The following is a 24443-nucleotide window of genomic DNA, read 5'->3' as shown; positions in this document are numbered from 1 at the left end:
GCAGCAGTCACGAGCATTGAGGCCATGCTGCTGAGAACACAGCTGCGCTGGGCAGGGCACGTCTCCAGGATGCAGGACTACCGCCTCCCTAAGATCGTGCTCTATGGGGAACTTGCCACTGGCTGCCACAAGAGAGGAGCCCCGAAGAGGAGATACAAGGACTGCCTGAAACAATCCCTCAGCCTTGGCCATATTGATCACCACCATTGGTCTACCCTGGCCTCCAATCGGGAGGCCTGGAGACACACCATCTATAACGCTGCTGCTGCTTTTGAGAACACACGCAGGATCACTCTCGAGGAGAAAAGACAGCGCAGAGAGAATCGCGCCTTGTCGATATCACCTGGGGAGTCTTTCTGCTGTGCCTTCTGCAACTGGACTTGTCTATCTCGCATTGGCCTTTTTAGCCATCAGTGTGCTTGTAGCAAGCGTGGGTAGAGCCCTTCTCAAATCTTCGTTCATGAAGCCTAACCATGATGACTTATATCTGTATTTAAGCTAACTACATTTGTTATGTTGGAGTCTGGGAATCACCACATGGGTACCCAATTGAAGACCATATTTTTCTCAGATTTTTCTACTGAAACACCAAGTTGAAGATAATATTATATATCTCCATTCTCTTTCCACTAGTCTATTAGGAATTCATATTAGTATATTTTTTAAAATAATTTTGGCTGCAAGTTTTTATTTTTAATTGTTATTTGAGCAAGAAAAAATTTATTTGTTCTACATTTTGTATTTTTTTATTTCAGTAGAAATCCTTAAAAAATTATTTTTTTCTTCAGTGTACAGTTTCAGGAAAATTTGTGTCAAATGTTACCTGAGCTTTTTCAATTTATGGATGCATTACTTAGTGCATTATGTCCATAAGTATATGAAGCAACATTTAAAAGTAGTTTGTTAGGTAAAGACTCAAATCTTTCCATACAGAGAAAAAAACCCCTTCGATACAACCTTCCACTGTTTTATTGCTAAATCAAAAAAACCCAAGAACAGATATATTGAGATTTAATCACTTACATGAAGGAGATTTACTTGAAAATTTTAAAATGTATGAAGTATAGTAAATTTCTTTGTACATTAATTTAATTTGTCAGGACACCTCAAGGCTCATGGGGGCTCCCCATGGAGGACATCAGGGCAGGGACTGTCAGCCAGGACACAGCCCAGCCCAGGCAGCAGCAGTAGGACAGTTGGTGGCTGGAATGTTCCATATTTGTTGTGTCATATTGCCCCTTTTTAGGAGAAGCTTGCCCTTCCTTTCTCTTGAATCAGTTAATGAAAAAATTAGTGATTAGGTCAGTAGGAATAGGACTTTATCAATAGTCAGAGTAGGTATGGACATGCTTTGTATTTGTGACTGTATGAATGAACATGAAGTTAATGTATCTATTGTAAATGAGAATGGCATTTTCTCTGCATTGCTAATTTTGAAGCAGAATCCTAGCTGAAGTGCTTTTCAGTCAGCATTATTAGCAATTTTGGCAAGAAAAATACACAGGAATGTCTAGACGTGGTCTTTTTTAAGCTTTTAGGTTTTTCTTACCCCATAAGAGAAAATCTTCCATTTTTTGTTATCGCATTAAAACATACACAGTTGGCACATTCATCAAAGCTGTTAACCAAGAATCATCTTTGACAGATTATATTAAGGGAAGTTTTGACATGAGAAGAAAGTCTTGAACTGAAAGAACAGTTATAAATTAAATGACCTGAAGACTCTTGGTCAGCAAGTGAATGTGAGGCCACTTTGATACAGTCAGAGATCCATGGAGAGTTCTGTGTAATGCTTTGCAGGACCCTAGAAAACAGATGTCTCCACATTCCAGTGAGGAGGATGGATCTTTACTCAAATGCCTTAGCAGAATGAAAGGTGGAATATATGGATCTTGTCATAAAATGGTCAGGAGTTTTAGGGACAGCAATAAATGGCAGGGCTGCAGAAGCTGTGCTAAGTAACAAGTTTTAAAACAAAAGAATTATGGTTTTGCCTCTTACTCTTTTGCCTTTTCCATGTATAACCCTAAGAATCTGACTGCTCTGCATATGATTGATAGACTCGAAAGCCATCAGATCTGTTTTAAAGGGATTAATATGAACCTAGGAAAAACTAATAGCTTTTAGAATATTACTGTTCTGAGTCCTAATGTGGAGATTTGACTTTGTTTATATCATAATATCCCTGGCATGTAAGTCACATCATATTTGTCTGTAGCTGCCATTTCTGGAGAATTAAAGTCCAGCACTTACACATTAATGACCAGGCTCCAATTTAGTTTATAGTATCTTTTGTACCAGTTTTCCCACAGGAAATAAGTTAGAAATATGCTTAGAAGGATTGATATGTTGAATGGCTAAAGAATATTGATTAACAATCTTTCTTGCAACTATATTAAATTTTAGACCTTTCTTTAAAAGCAAGCAAACAAATCAGCCTAATACAGATTTATTTTTTTGTTATGATGTAGTGTAATTTGAAAATTCTTAAAGACCTCAATTTCTTATACAAAGGATTTTTTGCATTTAAAGGCAGTGTTTGAAGGGTATATAATATAAACACATATCTAATCTGTCTAATCCTCTCTCTCTAAAGACATAGTTCTTTAAAGACATATATATGTTAACAATCTAAAATCTGACCTAGTATGTTGACCGCTTTATGACTTCAGAATGAAGAATCCAGTCAAGTGTAAAGTGAAAAGTTTTGTTGTCTTCCTTTTGTTTGTTCCTATCAAAAGAATTTTTCAAGATTAGTGACCATGCTCAATACTTGTTTAGAAGTAGTGAGACACAACAAGAAAACAGAGACTGTACACAGCACAGAAGCTATGCCATTACAGTAGGTTTCATTTGAGCAGGTAAAAGTGTAGTTTACTTTAACATCTGAGGTTGTGGTCTAGAATCACTCCACAGTCAGTAAAGAGGACTAAATAATATATTTAGATACACGCAAGTCTATGGGACAAATGTGATCCACCCAAGCATACTGAGGGAGCTGGTGAAATTCTCACAGAGCCACTTTCCATCATTTATCATCAGTCCTGGCAAACCACTGAGGTCCCAGTTGACTGGAGGTTATTAAATGTGATGCCTATCTACAAGAATGACCAAAAGGAGGATCCAGGGTACAACAGACCTCTCAGTCTGATAGACTATTTTTTTTTAAACTCAATTCGTTGGAACCTTTCAAAGAATATCACAAGATTTGAGCAAGATCCACGGAGGCAACTCAAATGCTTGAACAGAAAATATCTAAAAATACACACCTGGCTCTAGAAAAGTGAAAATGGAAAATGTTTAGTTGAACACCTAATCACCCCAGCTAAAGAAGAGAGAATTTGGTCCTCAGATAGGCAGCATCTAAAAAACTAGGTCATGAGTAGGGAGTCATTACCATTGACAGGGAACATTAAACCCCAATGGGTATTTGCTGTTCTAGCCACTTCTGAGGCACAAGAAGAAAGGAAAGATCTGAAAAGGAGGCAAAAAATACAACCCAAACTCTTTCATGACTAGACATTGAGTTGAACAAGGAGACTTGTGTTTTCAGTTCTATGTTGCCAAGTTTGGCTTTGTTTATATTTTGTGACTGGAATGGAAAAGTGGAAAAATCTGTGTCAGTTTAGGACAGAGTGCTACCAGAGAACTAACCTGCCATTACCAGTCCTGTTGGCCTTGTGCTCTTGTCTGATGGCTTACCAGGTTGGCATCTGGCTCCTTCCAGATATTTTGTATGCAGGTAATTAAAGCATTCTCCTGGGAAATGAGCCACATGTATTTCAAAATCCTTAGGCTGTTTGCAGTCCAGGATCTAGATGTGCTTTTATTTTGAATGTTTTTTAGCCTTCCATCACAATTTTTTGTATTCTCACTTGTTCTGTGCTATAAGCAGGAAAGCAGAATTGTTTTATTTTTGTGTTTCTTTTTGAAATTAAAGTAATCTAAGTAATCTGGTTTACATTGTGACCTCATAAACAATTGTATTAAGGATGATGAATACAACATTAGCGTGAGAATGAATGTTAAAATAAGGAGGGGGGAATGGCCCTCTTTAGCTGATTTCTCCACCAGAGAGAACATATTGTGTTTACCAAGACAAGGATTTGAAATATTTGGCTTATAATTGAATTGATTAGCTGTCTAAAATAATTATCTGTTGATAGATATAGAAGGATTATTTTACAAGAGATACAGTGCCTAGAATGTTAGAATTCCCTACCAGATGTGGGTTTTGATACCATGGGATCTATTTTGACTGGACTAACACATTGTTTATGGTCAATCAAATTAATACAACATGTAAATAGGAAATATCTTGAGGGGTTTGATTACCCCTTTCAGTTGTATAATAATGCCTATTAGCAGAACTTTATTTGTGTATTTATTGCTTTACAATGCAAAGCTCTGAAACAGAAGTAGACCATGCAAACTCCTTGAAGTGAATGATTTGTTCAGTATGTTTAAACTTATTAAAATTTATGAAATATCCATGTGTGAGTTCTATAAAAGGCTTATAGATATCATGGAAGTAAATTCACTCTGGATGTTTTCACCAATGCCGACAAATGTTCTCATATGTGATAAGAACTCATATGATAAGAGCTGCATAAGAAAGGACTAAGAAAATGAAACACAGACTATTCCTTAACAGCTGATTGCAACTGAGCAGCAAACTGCAGAGATTCACAGAACCCTAGAAAAACCCATTTTCTAAAACTGATGACAAGATCAGATGTTTCTTAAAGCAACTTACCGACTTGTACAATAAATATGAAGTGGTAAACATGCCAGGATCCCACTGAGCTTTACAGATAGAGCAGTTGCTACATCTAGATATGCAGAGTACTTTTTCAAAGTGACCTGTGGCTGATTATAATATATGGTCCTATGTGCTTTAACTCCATGAACTTGTTTTTCTTTTATGAACATTTCTGTTAGATTTGGTGGGAAACACATTGCTAATTAGACTGATTCACAGAGCGTTAGTGTCTCTTTAATGCTATAGTTCACATATATGCTTTGCCTTTTAGGCATAAATGGCAGTCCTGGGATTTAATCTGCTACCTCCTTGTGTTCCTGTTACTGGTGCACTGAGGGACAAGTGTCCTTACTTTCATTCCAAATTCACATCTGTTTCTCCAGTTGGATAGACTTCTAAAATTCAAATGTGATGGTGCAGCTGTTGCCCTTTTGCACATGCTGTCTCCTTCTTTGGGAACTGAGAATTAATTTTCTCCTTTTACAGAACAAAAATACAAATAGTTTTCTTCAGGGGCTAGTTTGCATTAGGCTATTCTCACACTTGGCTTCATGGAAGGGCAAGTTGCAGAAGGTTTTTCTATTTCTGTGCAAGATTCTTTCACCACTCACTTGTTTAAGTTCCGAAAGAGAGAAGGCACCACATAAGGTTAAAGCCATAGACATCCTTTCCCATAATTGTGGGGTAAGCCAGGTGCATTGGAGGGTGGAAGAGCAGAAAATAGTTTACACAGTTTCCTAGACACAGAAAACTGTGTATTTATGATGTGAACCTGAAGTTATTTTGCAGACCATACTGCATTAAAATGTTACTGCAAGCTTTCGTGGTCACACAGAAAAATGTGTTTATATACGCTACTTTTTTGTGTCAAGCCTTCTTGTGTATGTGTCTGATCCTTTAGCTTTCTTCACTTTCAAATATGTGATGACTTTTGTTTGTGTGGGAGGCTCGGGGAGGCAATTTTCACAGTGAGACACTGGAAAACTGGAAACATGAGGGAAAGTTAATTACAGTAACTCCTTCACTGAAATGTTTTAAAACAACAAAATAATACAAATGATGATTTCATCTTCTTTCAGCTTATTGATAATACACAGTAATACTTTCCTATGAAAATTTATTCTAACAGTGCAGTTTGAAAGTGAATTTTTTACTGGTCTTAATACTGTTTTATAACATTCCTCTGTGTTTTACTGTGTATGCCAGGATACTGTTGGAATTAAGAATGGATGATTTCAGCACCCTGAGAGAACTAATGAAGATTAGTATAAGTAGTTCCATGAGGCATGAAAATAGTGAGATTTTGGAGAGAAAATGATGAATCAAGGTTAAATTTTGCCTCTAAAGAAGAAGGAGGGTGTAGTCAGACTATCTAAAAAGGGCTGTAGAATCCTTTTGGGGAAAAAGTAGCAAAATCATCTTCATTACATTCCTGTGATTTTTTTCTAGTCCTGCTGACACAGGCTATTAAAAACCTTGTTTATGTTTCAGAGACTTTTAAAAGAGCACTTTGGAGCTTTATAGTGTTTGTAGAATGTCCTTTATAGTTAAAATTACATGCTGAGATGGCAGGCTGCTGAGCTAATATATTGTTATACTGATTAAATTGATTAAAACCTTCATTTTTGACAGGCAAATTGTAGAGGCTGAGATATCTTTATTGCACATTTCAGTAATTCACCTCATGTCTTGTCCTGTCAAATAATCACTTCTTTGACTCCCTGTTTAGGAATCATCTCAGCAGCGGGTACATTTTCAAACAGCATATTAGCTTCACATCTGCATTACATGAGTCACAGTGCATTGGCAGTACAAAAGCTTTATTCAAGGTAATGGATTATTCAGTGAAACACTTGAAATATATTGCTTTTTGTTTTTTCTTGGTATACAGTGGGCAACAAAAGGGACCCTTGATTTTTAAATTAGAAAATAAGAGATTGCTTTTACCACAGCTGCGGATTGACAGGAGAGGTCATACTGCAGAAACATTTTATGTCCTGCTCAAAACAACATATGCTTACTTAAAAATGTGTGACAGAGCAGAGCACAAAACCTTACAAGAAATCTGTGAAGATATAACAGGCAGATAAAGAGGATTCAGCAACTTAAATCAGCTTCAAAAGAGATATTTTACAATAAAGGTGGAAATAAGGTGAAGCTATTAAAAAAAAAAAAAAAGAGTAAATTTAAATTACTTTAAATAAATGTAGAAACCTACAGATACATCTGTACGTTTCTGATGGCCGTGCAAAGTGCAAAGTGTTCACAGCTTGCCAACAGGAGACTCTGAAGGGAGTCCAAAAATGTGAGCTGGCTGCTAATAGTACCACACAGATATGGGTATTCAGTGCCAGCCACAAACTACACTTCTGCACAACACATTCTCTATTTGAGGGTAAAAGCAGACTTGTTTAGCTAGAGATCAGTGCCCAGATCAGTGCCTCTATTAATGCAGAATATACTACTTGCTTACATTATAACATGCAAGGTAAGGAGATGAAATGTGTCTACCTGGTTCAGACTGAAGTTCCATTAGTTCAGTACCCTGAATTTTTGACTCTGCTCAACAAATCTTACAACCCAACATTTGGCTATTAGAAGCTTAAAAACCTCTGGACTGATGGTGACATTCTGCTTACTCTATTCGGATGCCACTGATGAAGCTCCTCTTTGGATTTTACTTTTTGAAAGTATTCACTATATCAGCCACATAGTATCCTGTGACACTGAATTCAGTAAGTGAGTTATGTTTCATTTTAGACCTGCCATTTTATTTGGAGACCTGTTTTTCTTTTATTTTGAGGAATGATAATTAATCATTTCACTTCTTAATTTCTTCCTACTATCCATCATGTCAGAGAGCTCTGGCTGTCTCTACATACTATGCTGGTAAAGAGTCCCAAATACAACAGTATTTCCAAAATTGCTCTAAAAATTCTGGCAGCAGACAGAGAACTTAATGCAGGTGTAAAGACAGTTAAAATGCTGGTATCTTTCCCTCTGTAAACAGAAATTCAAAAGGGGAAGTGTACAGGAAAGAAAAATAGCTTGGGTTTGACTTGGAAAGAGGTAAGGAAGGCATTGGAAGTATTTAGAACTCTCAGTCACATGCAAATCTGGGAGACTATCTCCCATCATCTAAAATTTGATATCTTTTGGTTTTAATATTTATAAATGATTCTGGAAAGATGGAGAGGGTGGACGGATGGGACGGTCTGTTGTACAACACAGATCACTGGGATCTGGCTGACACTAGTGGAATAAACTCTCCACAGAAATTCAGAGCAGAAAATAAGAACTACAAAACCACCTTCTTTCTTTTTCTTTTTTTTTTTTAATTGTTTTCTAATGAGCTATGAAAATTAAAAACACCTGTAAAATTAAGTAGGAATCCTATGTCATAAGTGTTCATTAAATGTGATACGCAGGTTATAAGGGGTAGAACAATGAAAGCAACCAGTTTAGATTTCATACAGGGCAGAAATGGGAGTGAGTAGAGATGATGATGGTCATCCTAGTAGCATTTTGGCTAGTACCAGCAACATGTTTCTGATCCCCAGAAGTATAGCATATAAGCATGCTGGGAATTATTTGTAGGAAATTACATTACTTTTCACCCTCTTCCCTAATCTGTACATATGTGTGAACAAGTACATCATGTATTTTTGATCCCATCTACAAAAGACATCCTCCACAATCCACCGATATGGAGCTCCTTAGATCAGCCCAGCTCTCAGTCCAACAGGGAATGGCACATCTTTCTTTCCTGTATTCCTATGAAAGAAGTTGTTTTGTAGCCTGTAAAGCAAAAGGTTAGTTTGGAATTATTTCATCTGACAACTATTCAGCAGGTCTTTTTATGGTAAGTCTGTGGCAAGATACTGGTGCATAATCATAGAATCATAAAATGTTAACAGTTGGAAAGGACCTTAAAGATGTTCTAGTCCCAGTGTCCCCTCCCATAGGCAGGGACACCTCTCAATAGACCGGATTGATCAAGGCCTTATTCAACTTGGCCTTGAACACTGCCAAGGTTGGGGCATCCGCACCTGCCTGGGCAACTTGTTCCAGTATCTCACCATCCTCACAATGAAGAATTCCTTCCTCATATCTAACCTAAATTTCCCCTCTTTCAATTTGGACCCATTACTCCTTGTCCTATCACTACACTTCCTGATGAAGAGTCCCTCTCTGGCTTCTCTGTAGGCCACCTTCAGATAGTGGAAAGTTGTTATGAAGTCTCCATGCAACCGTCTTCTTCTCTAGCCCCAACTTTCTCAGCCTGTCTTCACAAGGGAGGTGCTCTGTTCCTCTTATCAACTTTGTGGCTCTCCTCTGAACTTAGTCCGATAGTTCCATGTCCCTCTTAGCTTGGAGGCACCAGAACCGTGTGCAGTACTCCAGGTGGGGTCTCACAAGTGCAGAGTAGAGGGAGAATTACCTCCTTTGACCTGCTGGCCATGGTCCTTTTGATGTAGCCCAGAACACGACCAGCTGATCTGATCTGATCTGGGCTGTGAGCTCTCACTGCTGCTTCATGTTGAACTTTTCATCAACCATCACCCTCAAGTCCTTCTCTGCAGGCTGCTGTCAATCACTTCTCCACCCAACCTTTACTTGTGGCTGAGATTACTGTGACCTATATATCTCCTTGAGTGAAAGACATTTGTGTGTATTTAAGGGATATTTTGACCTACTATGTATCCCCTATCAGCAGCTATCAAAACCCTTACAACATTTATCTATAGTTAGAAATACAGAACCACGTAAGCCTATGAGAAAAGTGCAAAGTACAAAGAAAAAAAATATCTAATAGGCTAATTCTTTCTTCATCAACCTCTATAAAAGATTACACATTGAAGCTTTTTCATTTAAAGAGGTAGAGGATTTGCTCATTACTCATGCTGAATCATTCCATACATTGCGGATTTGTAAACCCTATTGACTCTTCATGCTTCTCCTTCCATAATCCACAGATTTTCTTTACCAAGGGTCTCTGTGTGAATAAGACATGGTACTTTAGATGGTATTTTAATTTCTACATTTTGTGCTATTGCACACCTGTAGAAATATGTTAAATATTTCATTAAGGAGACTGAAAGGAGAGCCAGGGGAACCTTTAAAAAACAGTTATTAGGAATTCTGTTCTTCTGTAGCCAATTAACCCTCCTCTGTCTTTTTCCGTGTTTTGTATTGGCACCTGACAGTTTATTTGCAAAGGTAAAGATTACAGAAAGTGTAGGAACTACAGAATCAGATCCAGAAGTTTCTGGTATGTTCTTCATCAAAAGTTTGGTACTGTGGCCAATTTTAAGAACAAATGCTCATATTCAATCATAAAATTACTCCAAACTGTGGGTTTTTTTCAGTTTCACCCAATCTAATTTTTCTTGTATTGGAAACTTCACCATGTTTGTGTTGCATATGCAGGCTATGTTCCTTTTGATTGCTGTGAGGAACCCTCACACACTTAATTTTGACCTTCCCTTTCTTTCCTCCAGATATGGTGATTCAGCAGGGCAGGAACATATTTGGAATAATCTATCTCTTTTTGGTGTCTGTGTATGGATACTGGTAAGACTATCCTCTTGATTGAGACCTATTAATCAGTTTCATTAAGGTAGGTGTATATACTTTCCACAAAGAACTGACTTTCTACTCAAGTGCACATTTACTTTAGGACTTGGGGACCTACTGAGGACCTCACCAGCCTACAGTAATGTGTTTTGGACTTAGGCATGGGATAAATAATATGTGTTTGCTTGATTGCACCTTGTTTTCTGTTCCACTGATGTGCACCTATTGGTACCCTCTGACATTTTTAAATCTAGACTCTAGAAATGAGAATATTTCTGAAAGTTCTATCCTCACATCTCATTTCTTAGAGTCTGTGCCCTTGCCATTTTTAACTGTTGTTAGCCAATACGGAAGAAATACTGCTTTGTCTTGGGATCTTGATGACGGTTAATACTTACAGAATGAGGAATATATTTTAACAAGTGTATATCCAGCTGGCTCTGGACACCTTGGGAAACAACACAGATGTGTGGAAAAAAATGAACATAAAGACAAACAGAGCAGTAAATTGTGCATGACATTCTTCTGAAATAGTCTTTCTTTCTGAGGTCAAGCAATTGGAAGTAATTTTTGGCACTATATATGACAGAGGTGGGGAAGTTCAAATGAAGAAGATAGCATTCCTAGAATTCTCTGGAATTGAAGTGACGTATTTTAGCAGCAATACTCTAAGAGGTCATTATTGATAAGCCGAAGTATGTGGACATCTACTAATCAGTTTGAAATCATTGGATGAGCTATTGGAACTATCCTTAAAAAGAAGTGTTCCTCATTAAGAAGGGGATGACAGCACTGAGTCATAAAACTTGCAAAGTTAAAAAAACCCCTGGTATCCCAGATTAGTTTGGATCACTGCTGGGATCCACATACCTTCTCTTTACCTATCCATTTTTCACCACAGCTCAAAGACTTAAGAAAATTGCTGTTGTTATATATTTATTGGTACTGAGAAAGAGGACTATGGAAGATTCCAAGATTCCATTCAGACTAGATATTAGGAATAAATTTTTTTATAAAGAAGAAATTTTTTATGATGAGGGTAGTGGTACACTGTTGCCCAGAGGGGTGGTAGATGCTTTATCCCTGGAAACATTCAAGGTAAGATTGCATGGGGCTGTGAGCAAATGCTCAGATCTAGCTGATGGTGCACTTGCTCATTACAGAGGGGTTGGGCTAGAGGATCTCTAAATGTCCCTTCCAGCCCACACTGTTTTATGGATCTATGGTTATTTCCAGTTAGAAACTGAATTAGACTAGTAGAAGCACTATGAACATTAATTTATCTTGTGATACTTTTTCCCATTCTGAAAGATGCAGTCAGTTTTCTAATTCTTGACTGAAGAGCTCTGAAAGCTCTTGATGGATTTTCGGTGGCGCGTCATTAACCTATATTTAGGGCACAAGTCCAGCCCTCAGGATGCACTTAGGTCTTTCGTTGCTTGTGAATACCAAGACACTGGAGAAAGATTTAGAAAGATGGCTTCAGAGACACTTATGAATAAGTGGAAAAAGAAATGGACTCTCATTAAAGTTCACTAGTACTTTCTAGTCTGAAGCTGTGCAACACACTCTTGTGGATAAACAGGGATAGAGATTTCTTCAGCAAACCTGGCCAGAACTAAGCAAAAATCTGGAAGGCATATTGAGTCACTGAAAGGTCTTTTCATTCATTTCAACAAAGTTGGTTTTGCTCAGGTCTTCACAAAAATGCACTTTGCATTTATAGAGTACTTGTAAAGTGAACAGCCAATGTATCTGAACAAACTGTAGGAAGAAAAGACTTCAACCATAAAAAAAGCTGAAAGAAATTGGAATGTGTTTTCAGTTTAATTCTAAAAGAAATGCTGCAAATGTTACATACATACTCAGTTTGTTCTAAGTCTAATAATGATTTTATCCTGTATATTTATTGTAGTGCTAACACTTTCATAGACTCACAGAACTCACAGAAACATCAAGGTTGGAAGATACCTTCAGGATCATCTAGTCCAACCATCAGCCTAGCACCACCATAATCACCCCCAAATCATATCCCTAAGTGTCATGTCTGGATGCCTTTTGAACACTTCCAGAGACAGTGACTCTACCACCTCCCTGGGCAAATTATTCCAGGGCCTAACCAGTCTTTCAGTGAAAACTTTTTTTTTCTGTTATCTGATCTGAACCTTTCTTGGCACAATTTAAGACCATTTACTCTTGTTCTTTTGATTGAGACATGACAGAAGAGACTGACCCCCCCCCCCGCCTCACTACAACCTCCTTTCAGGTAGTCTGGAGAAGAGGAGGCTCAGCGGGAACCTCAGTGCTCTCTACAACTAAATCACCCCAGTTATCTCAGTTGCCCTTTTATGGGACATGTCTTCTAGACCTTTCACCAGCTTTGCTGCTCTTCTTTGGACACACTTCAGCACCTCAATGACCTTTTTGTCAGCCAGCAACCCCAAGTGTTTTTCTGCTGAGCAGCTCGAAAGCCACTCTTCCCCAAGCCTGTAACAATGTTATTGTAGCCCAAGGGCAGGACCTGTCACTTTGCCTTATTGATCCTCATGCAGTTGTCCTCAGCCCATCAATCCAGCCTTTCCATGTCCCTCTACAGAGCCTTCCTACTCTCAAGCAGACAACATTCCCACTTAGTTTGGTGTAAACTTGCAGTCATGATTTTTTTCCATTAGCATGCTGTTTTGCATCTCACAGTCTACTGCATGTGGCTGTCCTTATATTAATTCTTGCTACCTAGCTGATCAGCGCAAGTCAGCCTAAACCTCCCCTGGAACAACTTCAGGCTTCAAGTTCTGTCTCTGGTCTCCACAGAGCAGATCAGTGGCTGCCCCTCCTCTTTCCCTCACAAGGGAGTTGTAACTGCAATGAGGTCTTCGCCTCTCCAGGCTGAACACACCAAGTGACTTCAGCTGCTCCTCATATGGCTTCCCCTCAAGGCCCTTCATCATCTTCCTTGCCCTCCTCTGGAAACTCTCTAACAGCTTTATATCTTTCCTATACTGTGGTGCCCAAAACTGCCACAATATTCAAGGTGAGGCCCCACCAGTGCAGAGCAGAGTGGGACAATCCCCTCCCTCAACCTGCTGGTGGTGCTCTGCGTGATGCCCCCCAGGACATGATTGCCCTCCTGTCTGCCAGGGCACTGCTGACTCATGTGGAACTTGCCATCAACCAGGACCCACAGATCCTTTTTCTGCAGATGAAATGTATTGAAATATGTTAACTACAGTATTGTTTTCAAAAAGAAGCTGAAGGTTATGATAATTGAAGTATATGATTGTTGGAAGAGAGATGGAAAGAACCATCTTTCTCCAGTGTCTTGGGATGTCCATAAAAATGGACACTTACGATATAGAATTTTGAATTATACTAAGGGAAAGCTTTTTTCCTATAAAGTGCCATTTTACTTAAAATGTTGCCATTTATTGTATTAATTTCTAATTTATATTCAAGAAAATGTGGTCACAGAGCTTCTGGTGACTTCTGTGGTGAGTAGTTAACTACCCCTCTTTTGAGAAGAGTGATGCTTTCTGCTTTGCCATCAAGACATGGTTTGGGTGGGCAAACTCTTTAAACAATTACCCTTGAGCTGTCTGTTGCAGAGAGATGGCACCTGACACTTGAAGATGCAAAGAAGCCGGAATCAGAACTTCTCTGACTTACCTATAAACTGTGAATATAGAGAAAGCTGTTTTGGAGTCAGGTGGTGTAACAGAGCAGTAGAGGGGTTTAAGCTCATTGAAGTGTGGCAGATATCTGGAATAAACTTCATATTGTCTTGAGGAAAAAGACTTGGGGTAGGAATTTCCCAAAATATAAAATTCAGGTGACTGAAACTCAGAAAATATGTAATTTAATTGGATTTTTCTCAGGTCTTGAAGAGAGGAAGGTGACATCTTTTCTGCAAAATTGGAGGCCATGAAATGTTCTCTGACTATGAGGCTGAGTGACAAACCCAAACACACATACCTAAAATCTCTCCCAAAACATTGCAGGAATATTAGAATTGCCTACCCAGAATGAAACTTGAATATACAGAAAATGACTGGGACATAGTTAGTGGCCAGAGAGGTCAGAAATGTACCAGAAGGTGAATTTGAGGGCAGTGTAAAATTGAGTGTGTTAGAATTCTTCTAGAGAAAGCTGATAATATGAAGTTTGTAGCTGTCTGGCTTCAAATAAATAAAACCTCTGTAGAGATTACTCTTGAGAAAAATCTCTCACTTTGGCTCATTTATTTCTACTCTAAGTGAGGAACATATCTTTTAAGTCTGAAGAACATTCTACTTTGCTTTTATCTTAGCCTGGTCATGCAAACAGAGCATAGCAACAACAGAAGTGAATCCAGACTCACAGAGGGTTCAGATTTCCTACATTCTTTTCTTTGTTAAGTTTATGCCATTTTTCATTTTCGTAGCTTACCCTTATGCATTATGTCATAATTCAGTCATAAAAATCCCTTCCAGTTCAACATCAAAGGGTACTTTAGGTTAAAGAATGTGTGTTTAATGGATCATATATTTAAATCCAACTGCAGTTATTGGGAAGCTCATCAGTCAAAATAACAGCATAATCTTCTGCTTTGGTTTCTGGACTGGTCTCTTGTCTGTTTTGACAATGAGATGTTGATCCACAACCTCAAGACAGACTAATGTTTTACCCTACTAAGGAGAAGTAGCTGTTGATTAGCTCTCCCAGCAGCAGAATGATGCAGAATAGATGGGATCTGAGACAAGGACTATGATACAACATAAGGTAGATAATTTTATGAGTGACTAAAAGAGATTGAACTGAAGAGTCATTTGTGTTTCTAGATCAAAACAATAATTACTAATTGTCTACAAGAAAAAGTCAAAACTGTGATTGCAGTTGTTATGGAAATCAAAGTGTGTTTTTAGAAAGTTTATTTTCATCAAGGCTGTTTAGAGATTCAGAACAGTTCGGAGCAAGGCTGTTTTAATACCTGGAATCAGCATAAATAGAAGACACTGGAAGAAAATGTCTCAGTTAAACAATGCTTTTATTTTATTTAACTTAGTTTAGTTTAGTTTCTTGCTGTATTTCATACAAACTGCAAGTCTGATGTAATCTCTTTGAGTATATTTCTTCTCCTGCCAGCTGGGAAGAAGCAAGAAAGATCTTCTCCTAGTAGCAAGAGTGGTTATTTATAGAGTGTCACTCAGTTGCTATGCTCCCAATTCTAAAAGGTGGGAGGGGAGGCTTTCATGGATCAGACAGTGAGACACCACTTGGAAGAAAAGAAAGGCAGAATAAATGAACTGCGGGGAAAAAGGGAAAGAGAATTTGCTAAACTTCTTCAGAAAGTCTTGGATCATTTTTTTTTGGAAATGTGAGCTCAGGGGACAGGGAATCATCCTTTCTAAGATGCTGGGAAGCACAAAGGGGTCTCAGAGGAAAATAAGTTACAAAACTGGGAAATGTCACTAGCAATATATTGGTCTGTTTTCCCTCTCTCACTCCTACTTTCTTCTCATTTCCAGTGATTTAAAGTGGGTTGTGATTAGCCTGGTGACCCTGGTGGATGATTTCCCTGAAAAGAAAGTAAACTACAATACTTAAATGTAGTGTTTGACATAAGCATGAGCCAAGCCTCACCTTTTTATGGCTGGAGAAGAAGGAAACACAAGAGACTTATGATTTCACTTAAACTGTTGTGCTAATAGGTAGATTGCTTGGTGTCAGAGTATACCCGAGACAGGCCTCATCATTTTTCTGTTGTAAAGGAAGAAATCACAAGAGATACTATTTTTCCTTGTCTTAACCAGGTGTTTGTTATTTTATCTTGGTAGTGGATAGAATTGTGTATCCTATTTTTTTCCTCTCTTGCATGTATTGAGTGTTTAATCTCTTTCTACTGAACTGAGTTCCTTAAGTTTTATTCTGTTGTCTATTGAAAGCTAGAAGATAGCAAAAAAGACTTTTAGTTGAATACTAGCTATACTGGACAAGTCATAGTTTTTTGGTCCATAAAAATTACTTGCCAATGGTCCTCATTTTATTTGTGAAATAAAAAAGACTAAGAGAAGTTTTCAGAAATGTAGGGTTTGCCATACTGAGTCTGGCTTGAGATACACATTGTCTAGCATTTTGTCTCTGGAAGTGACCAGATGTTAATTAAAGTACTCTTTTTACATACAATTTGAATGTGTGTTTCCCTGCTCTGTTGCCAGTATAACATCAATTTTGGCGGAGGAAATACATGGCATCTGCTAATAGGCAAGAAAAAGGAGATTTATAGAGAAAACTAAAATAATATGTCTTTGGCTTTCTGTAAAATAATTCATGGCTAATTGTAAGCAGATACTGCTCTTAAATACTGGGTTACATTCTAAGTTGCTGCAAATCTTATAGCTCCACAGCTATCAGCAGGGCTCTTCAGAGTGACATATGCTCACGGTGTGATTCATAGTGAGAAAGACTGACTGTGTTAACAGAAATTCCAATTGAGAGTTAACTTTTCTTCACTTTTTTCCTCTTTGAAGTCTATTTTAATGTCCTTTTCTCTCTCAATTCAAAAAGTTATACTTCATTTGAATTTATATAGCAAGTTAAACAGAAGCTTAATCTTGGTCTGATTCTCTCCTGTTCAGTACTCTTTGTAGCCACCTCAGAATAAATGTGAAAGGTTTCCACTCGTATTTAGTGGCATTTGGTATTCATTTCACCCAAGTATAAATGACAAAAAGGATAGAAGGCAACATATGATAGAAGTACAAAGCCCCAGTAGAACTAAAAGAAAGCAGTGGCTGTTTCTGTTCATGATTCTTTGATGGCAGTAGATTCTTCACAAGAAATAGATACGTATTTTGTGAAAACCAGGTGCACAGTATGTTCTGTGCTATGACAGAATGCTCTCTATATAGGATTATTTGCAACAGAGAACTAAAAGAGGCATCAAACTGTATCAGCCTTATAAAATATCAATGCTAATTACATGTAAATTAGTATACACTTCCATTCACATTATGCATCCAAAAGTCAGACTGGTTTCAAAATCCAGAAAAGCCGAGTTCTTCATGGTGTAACCTTGAATGGTTTAATACATTTAGAAAGACTTTCAGCTATATTTATTTTGCATCTGACTTTATAGATATATAGATATATATGAAATGCAAATATTCAGGTAGATGAGATAAAAAGTTAACTTGACTCTTTGGTGTCTTAAGCAGATTATGGTTTTTATCAAGGCTAAGGACTTGCAGCAAAGCAAGTTATTTATCTTCTGTCAGCTTTCAACCTATAGTTTTTTATTGCTCTTTTTGTTGTGTACCAAGCATATCAAATATTCCACCACATGCTAACACTATGAATTGGTTATTTCAAACCTGTTAAGCCATGTATATTTTGGCAAAGGAAGAGAGAACACTGTTACTGAAAGACTCAGCAAATATGGAGAACATTTTTCATAAGTTCCAAAGAAAAGTTAATTAACAAACCATATGGGAGTAAATAGGAATGAAAAAAGATGCTGTGCTAGCATGAAGACATCAGACTGAATAAAGGCAATCATATGTACATTCCAGAGGAGGAATAAAAGCAGTATTTTTTCACTCAGAGAGCACCTCTGAGCCTGATACAGTAACTCTGGTAATAATATCCTAGTGATTTATGATCAAATCCAAAACAGTTTTAGGCTTTCGCATTGAAAAGTATGATCTAAAGAAACTTTCCTCAATAGCTCCCTGAGAAGGGAAGCCCTCTGGCAACTGAGTTCCCTCTGCACCTGCAGCTCTCAATATACATTATCAGGGCTGCTTGGCCTCAACAGCTAGCTTCCTAGCATTCACCTAAATGTGGCTAGATCTAAATCAAACCTCTTAATCAAACTCATTTTGGTCCATTGAAAACACGTTGTCAATATACATGACATTATGTGCTGCAGTTAGAAGTTCACAGAAAAAAGGTATTCTTCTTGACTAATTACAAAAGAGAGGGTAATATATGTCCTTACATAACCAGTACTAGTGAGATGCTTCTAGAGGATCAGCAGGAAAGAAGGGTATGGTGTCCCAAACTGCTAGGGCACATTCACCAGAACTGGAGCATCCAAAAGGCACAGCCTTGCAGTACTTTTTGTCTCAGTTACAAGAGTGCTTGAGTGTGGCTCCTGCCACAAAGACTGTTGGGATTTTTTTTTTCTATTCCTCTTATTATTTTTTTTTCATTTTGGGTTTTTTAAAATTAATTAATTTTCTGACTCATAAAACAAATGGATCTGGGAGGTGGGAGGTCTGAATATCCTTAGACTGAAACAGGTATTAAACCCAGATTGTTTACTTTCTGGACAAACATCTAAAATCCAAACCACTGTATAGCTTTTTAAGTGAAGGAGGCAACAGTAAGTATGGTTTTATTTTCCTCATTCATTTTTACAATCCCTCAAACAGCTGTCCTCAGGAGTAACTTAAAAACTTATGCACAGCTTCTTACATGTGTCTAAGAACCTTTGATTGATAATTCTACCAAGTCCTTAAATAATTCTGAGGGCTAAAGATCGAAGATCCCAGGTCCTGTTAAAAGTCAGTTCAATGTGGCTTCCTAAATATGTATCAGTTCAGTAGAAGGGATTGGTGTTCTCCATTAGAGACACACAAGCCTTCCACGTGCTCAGTCCTTGCAAATGACAAGTATGTTTCAACACAAAGATTCACCTGGAAACACTGTCAGCATTTGCAATATTATATTACAGCAATTACTGAAAAGACTTGTTGACTCATATGGCATTAATTTATGGTGTTGTTACCTTTGTGGATATGGAAAGGAGCTCATATAAATATTTAACTTATATTATTCACAAAGCCTATAGAAACTCTATAAAGCATTTATTTTACCAGATTCCATTTTAAGTAATTAGAGCAGTACCTAGCAACCATAACTGAAATCAGGGCTTATACTCATGAAGCAATATGCAAGCATGATATAAGAGATTGTCCTGACCTCAAAATAAATGATAGAAAACACTAGGCATAGGCATTCTTGCTATGTATTATGATGTCTTAAACAAACTTCTCAAGAGTAATCTTCAAATTTCAAGAAAGACAGAAAAGAACATTTTTTAATTTTTGAAACTCATCTATCCTATGCCAAACTGGGTCATGATTAACATCCTAGCTGGGGAATTATTAATATTGCTTCTACTTCTTTATGAGTTAAGTACAAAGGTTAATGCTAACATTCTCTGGCACATTCACACAAGGTAAAAATGCATTCATTTGTAGCTGTGTCAGATCTTTTTGAGTTTGAAATTATCTTTGAGGCAGTGGACTGAGAAAGTGTTTTGGGTACAGTGATTTAATCTGTAGCATCTTTGTGGAAATCTTTGCAGTCAGTAATTTAGTATTCCAAATCATTAGCAACTATTAGAGGAACTTCAAGTTTATTTCCTGAAAACATTACTACAGGAGAAGCTCATCTAATATCGAAACAAAAAACCCACATCAGATTAATTTTTAAGTTCAAAGACACACGGAATATTGTGCAGTTTTAAATCAACTCTGAAATTATATCACAAAGTCCTCTGAAATGGTGATATAGGGAATATTTCTCTTAGTGTGTTTTAGAAGTAAAACGTAATACTTTTTTTTGGGTTTTTTTTCCCCTTACCACCTAATTCAACCATGTATGTTAGAAGGAAATAAGAACTTGCTACTGTAGGATCAAAGACAAGACAGAAAATACAAGAATGTTTAAGCTGCATATTGAGGGAGTGTTAGGGAGAAAACTTTGAAAAAGTAGGGCAGATACCCCTCTTTTGGAACTGCTGTGGAAGTTGCTTGGTCAGTATCTCAACAACAGGTGGGTCTAGTTGGGAAGGTGTATAGAAAGGCCAGAGCAGAAGTGATTCCTGTCCAGAAAAATTACTGCAAGAGGAGAGGTATCACATCAAGTGTCTGGAGTGCTCAGGCCACCAACTGCACCCCTGGGTGTAGTATGATGCTCAGGCAGCAACCCCACAGAGCCCAGGGGGAGTGAGAAAGAACATTTCATTTGACCATCAGGGCCCTTTGCTTCTCATCCAGAGACTGTAAGAGGCTGTCTACGCTACTGGCAAACTGGGAACAGAAGCAGATATATGTGCAATGCACATCCCAGTCAGGTTTGTGGGAAGGGGAGACACTGTGGTGTACAGCTAGCAGTCAAGGACATTTATAACTTGTGTATGCAAAGAGCAAGAACAAGGCACAGCAAGGGTTGCTGCAAGATTTCAAATGCAAACCCATCCCTAGCATTTGTAATCCTCTGCAGTCTGGCTTGTATCCTTGGTTCTGAACTGTAGCTTTCACAGAAGAGCAGAGCTCAGAGGAGAATAATTCATCCTACTGAAGTGGGTTTTTCAGTTTAAGTTGAGCTGTAGTTGACTGTCCCCTCATTTGAAGCTTTAAATGAACTAGTTTGAGTGTATCTGTACTTGTAACCACCTGGGAGGGTAATTTGGGAAGATAAAAGTGTGTGTTGCAATTATGTAATTCTGTCTCAATTTTATTCAAATTATGTAAATGCTGATCTAATTCTTCTGAATTTCATAAGTATTTAAAAGTGCTGAATGGGACATAAAATAGTTTTTAAGGTCCAATTACAGATGTGACTTTCACCTCATTTAAAGATCAAAATCTAAGTGTATGATTAGTCTTAAATAAAATTTTGCTGAATACAGCTGTCTTACTGGATAGGTATCTAAATGACTTGAATGATGATTCAGGTGATTAATTCCTTCTGATACTGCAGCATAACTTACACAGTGCTGCCAGACTTGTGCTCTGCTTCTGTTGCAGGTGAGAGGAAGAACAGTATCACAGGTATCAATGCAGCATTGTTTCAAGATGAGCAGCAGAAACACAGCCTACCTGTGCTCTAAGAAGGAATGCCAAGGAACACCAAATGCAGACAGAATGCTTTGGTCTTGACACATTGAAGATCAGTAAAGCAAGTACTTTCCAGAGTACAGACATGGTACCCAACTTGGCAAAACAAATTAAGGGTAAAATAGGTTTGGAGACAAAGAATTCACTGGGAGTTGTAGTCCAGCACCTTCATGAGATGTTATTTCAGTCTGAGGTATCTTGAAAGAAAGGCAGTCTCATGTGGAACTTCTGGACCAAGGAGTCAGTGGTGAAATGGGTACTGATAGTTGCAGGTTTTGTCTGAGAAACTAGGCATAGCATTTACTCAAAGTAAATAAAAAGCTGCTTAGAAGCTTACACGCATTAACTGCAATAGTTAAAAGGTCTAAAGTAATAATAGAAGAATAAATAAGCAAATAATTCTGCAATTTCCAAACTACTGCTTCTAAAGTATCACATTTTTTGTCTTGAAAAGTCAGATTTTTCTACATATACTGAAAATGTTGAATAGCAAGAAAGAGATTCAACAAAGCTATATAAATGGGAAATCAGTTTGTGCTTATTTATAAATCAAGACAGAATTTGTAGGCAACAATGACAACTCCACCAGAGCTGTAATTTTAAACCTTTTTTTAAGGTTATATATTGAGACAGGAAAATAAACCACATGCATGACAAAATCCAGTCAAACAATATTGCTAAAGAATATTTATTATAAAACCAAAATGTCAGAGTAAAGTGACTATAAGTTTCACATATACTCTTTTTTCTTATTAGTTTTTTTTTCCTTCTGTAAGATTAACATGTTGCTAGCTCTTATTACTTTTCCAGACCCAGGTGGATTACCAGTGTGCTCTTTTAAACCTTATTTGTATTGTATTTTCTCATAAAGCTTAAGTAAAACAGAGAAATGAAGATTGCAGACAAATCTATACACTGCTGTCCACTGCTGATGTTCTTCATATTATGACCTTAATAGTGGCCAGTTACAACAACTATAATTGCTGTTTTTATTACCTCTGTTATTCTCATTTTGCACCTACACACTGTCAAGGGTTCAGTTTTGTCAGGAAATTGAGGAAGCAGTTCTAAGCAATTAGATTTTTTGACATGTGTTTCTATGATACATGTACTTCTTAATCTGGGATTTGGGTTATTTTTCAGGCAAATAAATACTGAAAGAAAAAAAAAGGCTTGAACCTCTGCAGAACAGACAGGAATATTCAGTGAAAAGTGTGGGAATAATAGGACACTGAGAAATTAAGTGAAACATTGAAAAAAAAAAGTCAAATAAAATGACACAGAAGGTCACAATATAAGAAGTTTGAATGCAATTTCAGTGTGTTAGCAGAGGGAGTTTTTATCATCAATGCTCGGTCCCTCAGCAGCTCAGCAACTGACACTAATAGGAAATCTCTATTAGTTTGTTCCTTCAGCTCCATTCTGTGTGAACTTGGTGGTTTATTTTCCTTGAGTTCCAAGAAAAATACTGTGAATAACAATGGCAGTTTAAAGCTAATCCAGCCAAAATACAAAAAAGATGTGTTAGATTGAGTCTTAGTGTTCAGAGAAGGTATATATTGTTACTGCTTTGTGCTTACATCTTCCTTATGGCTATGAACAAGCTTTTTCTGGGAAATACAACTTTCTGACACATTTATGCTTCAAATTTCTTCAGAACTGAGTAGCAGGTATTCCAGGACAGATACATATGAAACTTTGCTGGTAACTTTCCTCCACTATAACCACCTATAAATTAGTACATAAATTTAGTTCTGTACACACTGATCTTAGTACTTTTCTTCAGGTGTTTGTTTTGCCACACTCTTTTATGGAGTTTACCAAAAGCTCTGTATGCCACTGGCTACCGCAAGAGAGGAGCCCTGAAGAGGAGATACAAGGACTGCCTGAAACAATCCACCAGCCTTGGCCATATTGATCACTACCATTGATCTACCCTGGCCTCCAATCGGGAGGCCTGGAGACAGACACACCATCTATAACGCTGCTGCTGCTTTTGAGAACACACGCAGGATCACTCTCGAGGAGAAAAGACAACGCAGAAAGAATCGCGTCTCGTCTGTATCACCTGGGGAGTCTTTCTGCTGTGCCTTCTGCAACCGGACTTGTCTGTCTCGCATTGACCTTTTTAGCCATCAGTGCGCTTGTAGCAAGCGTGGGTAGAGCCCCTCTCAAATCTTCGTTGGCGAAGCGTAGCCGTGATGATGAAATTTAGTTCTCATTTAATATCTGCTCACTTTCCATAATAACCTTCAATAAAGACCTGATAAATGACTTTTGGACACTTAAGGAGGTCATATCAGCTGGGTTTTCCTTAGAAGCACTAAGGTTAACCTCTTTGAAGAATGACTATATTTTTTAGGGTAGGACTGTTATAAATGTAAGAGAAAGACTGTACCTATGACTGCCAAACAGATTATGTTTTTGTCTACATTATTTCTAATCTTACTATAAAATTTCATATTTTTCAGAGATTTATTTGAATTGCAACTTTCTAAACTTCTTAATAATCATATTAATAATTAAAATAAAAATAATCATTTTATTAAAATTATTTAATGTCATTTCTGTATAGTAATTATCCAGTAAAAACATACTTGCAAATTTCACTTGCTATGTAGAAGATTTTAAGATAAATTGTCATTATTTTCTTCTCATATATTACTAAATATTAAATATTTCATGAAAATAACCTCATCCCACTATGCTTTGGTAAAGAATTTTATTAATAGTGTAACTTCAGTTTCTATTATGTTTTTCCTACAGTAGGAAATTAGTTTTGAACCTAAACAAACATTGTTTACAGCCTTTAAGTAACACAAGTTGACACATCATCATTATTTTTGTGTATGAATCTGAGGATTATAACTCTTATTAAAATCACTTCTATTTAACAAGCTTCAGCTAAAGCCCAAAGCTTACAAAAGGAGTATGTGCCATAATGTAACCTAAGGTTGTCACGGAATGTGTGATATTCAGGGACCTGTTAATAGCCACTGGTTCTTTTTTCCTTAAACACTTTAGTTAACTATTTTTTTTCTTTAGAAAAATGCCTTTAAAAAAAAAAAAAAGGATTTTGACATGATATATAGTGACAATTTCATAGCATATTTGGAAGCAGCTGTTGATTTTTAAGGTCACTGGAATATGCATGTTTCATATCTTCCAATACTTGATAATACTATTAACCATGTGAATATTATGATATTTGTGTATTTTAT

Source organism: Myiozetetes cayanensis, unplaced genomic scaffold (assembly GCF_022539395.1).
Source record: "Myiozetetes cayanensis isolate MyiCay16 unplaced genomic scaffold, myiCay2020 scf5-8, whole genome shotgun sequence".
Classification (NCBI taxonomy): Eukaryota; Metazoa; Chordata; class Aves; order Passeriformes; family Tyrannidae; genus Myiozetetes; species Myiozetetes cayanensis.
The sequence above is the reverse complement of the archived record's forward strand: the minus strand, read 5'-3'. Positions refer to the sequence as shown.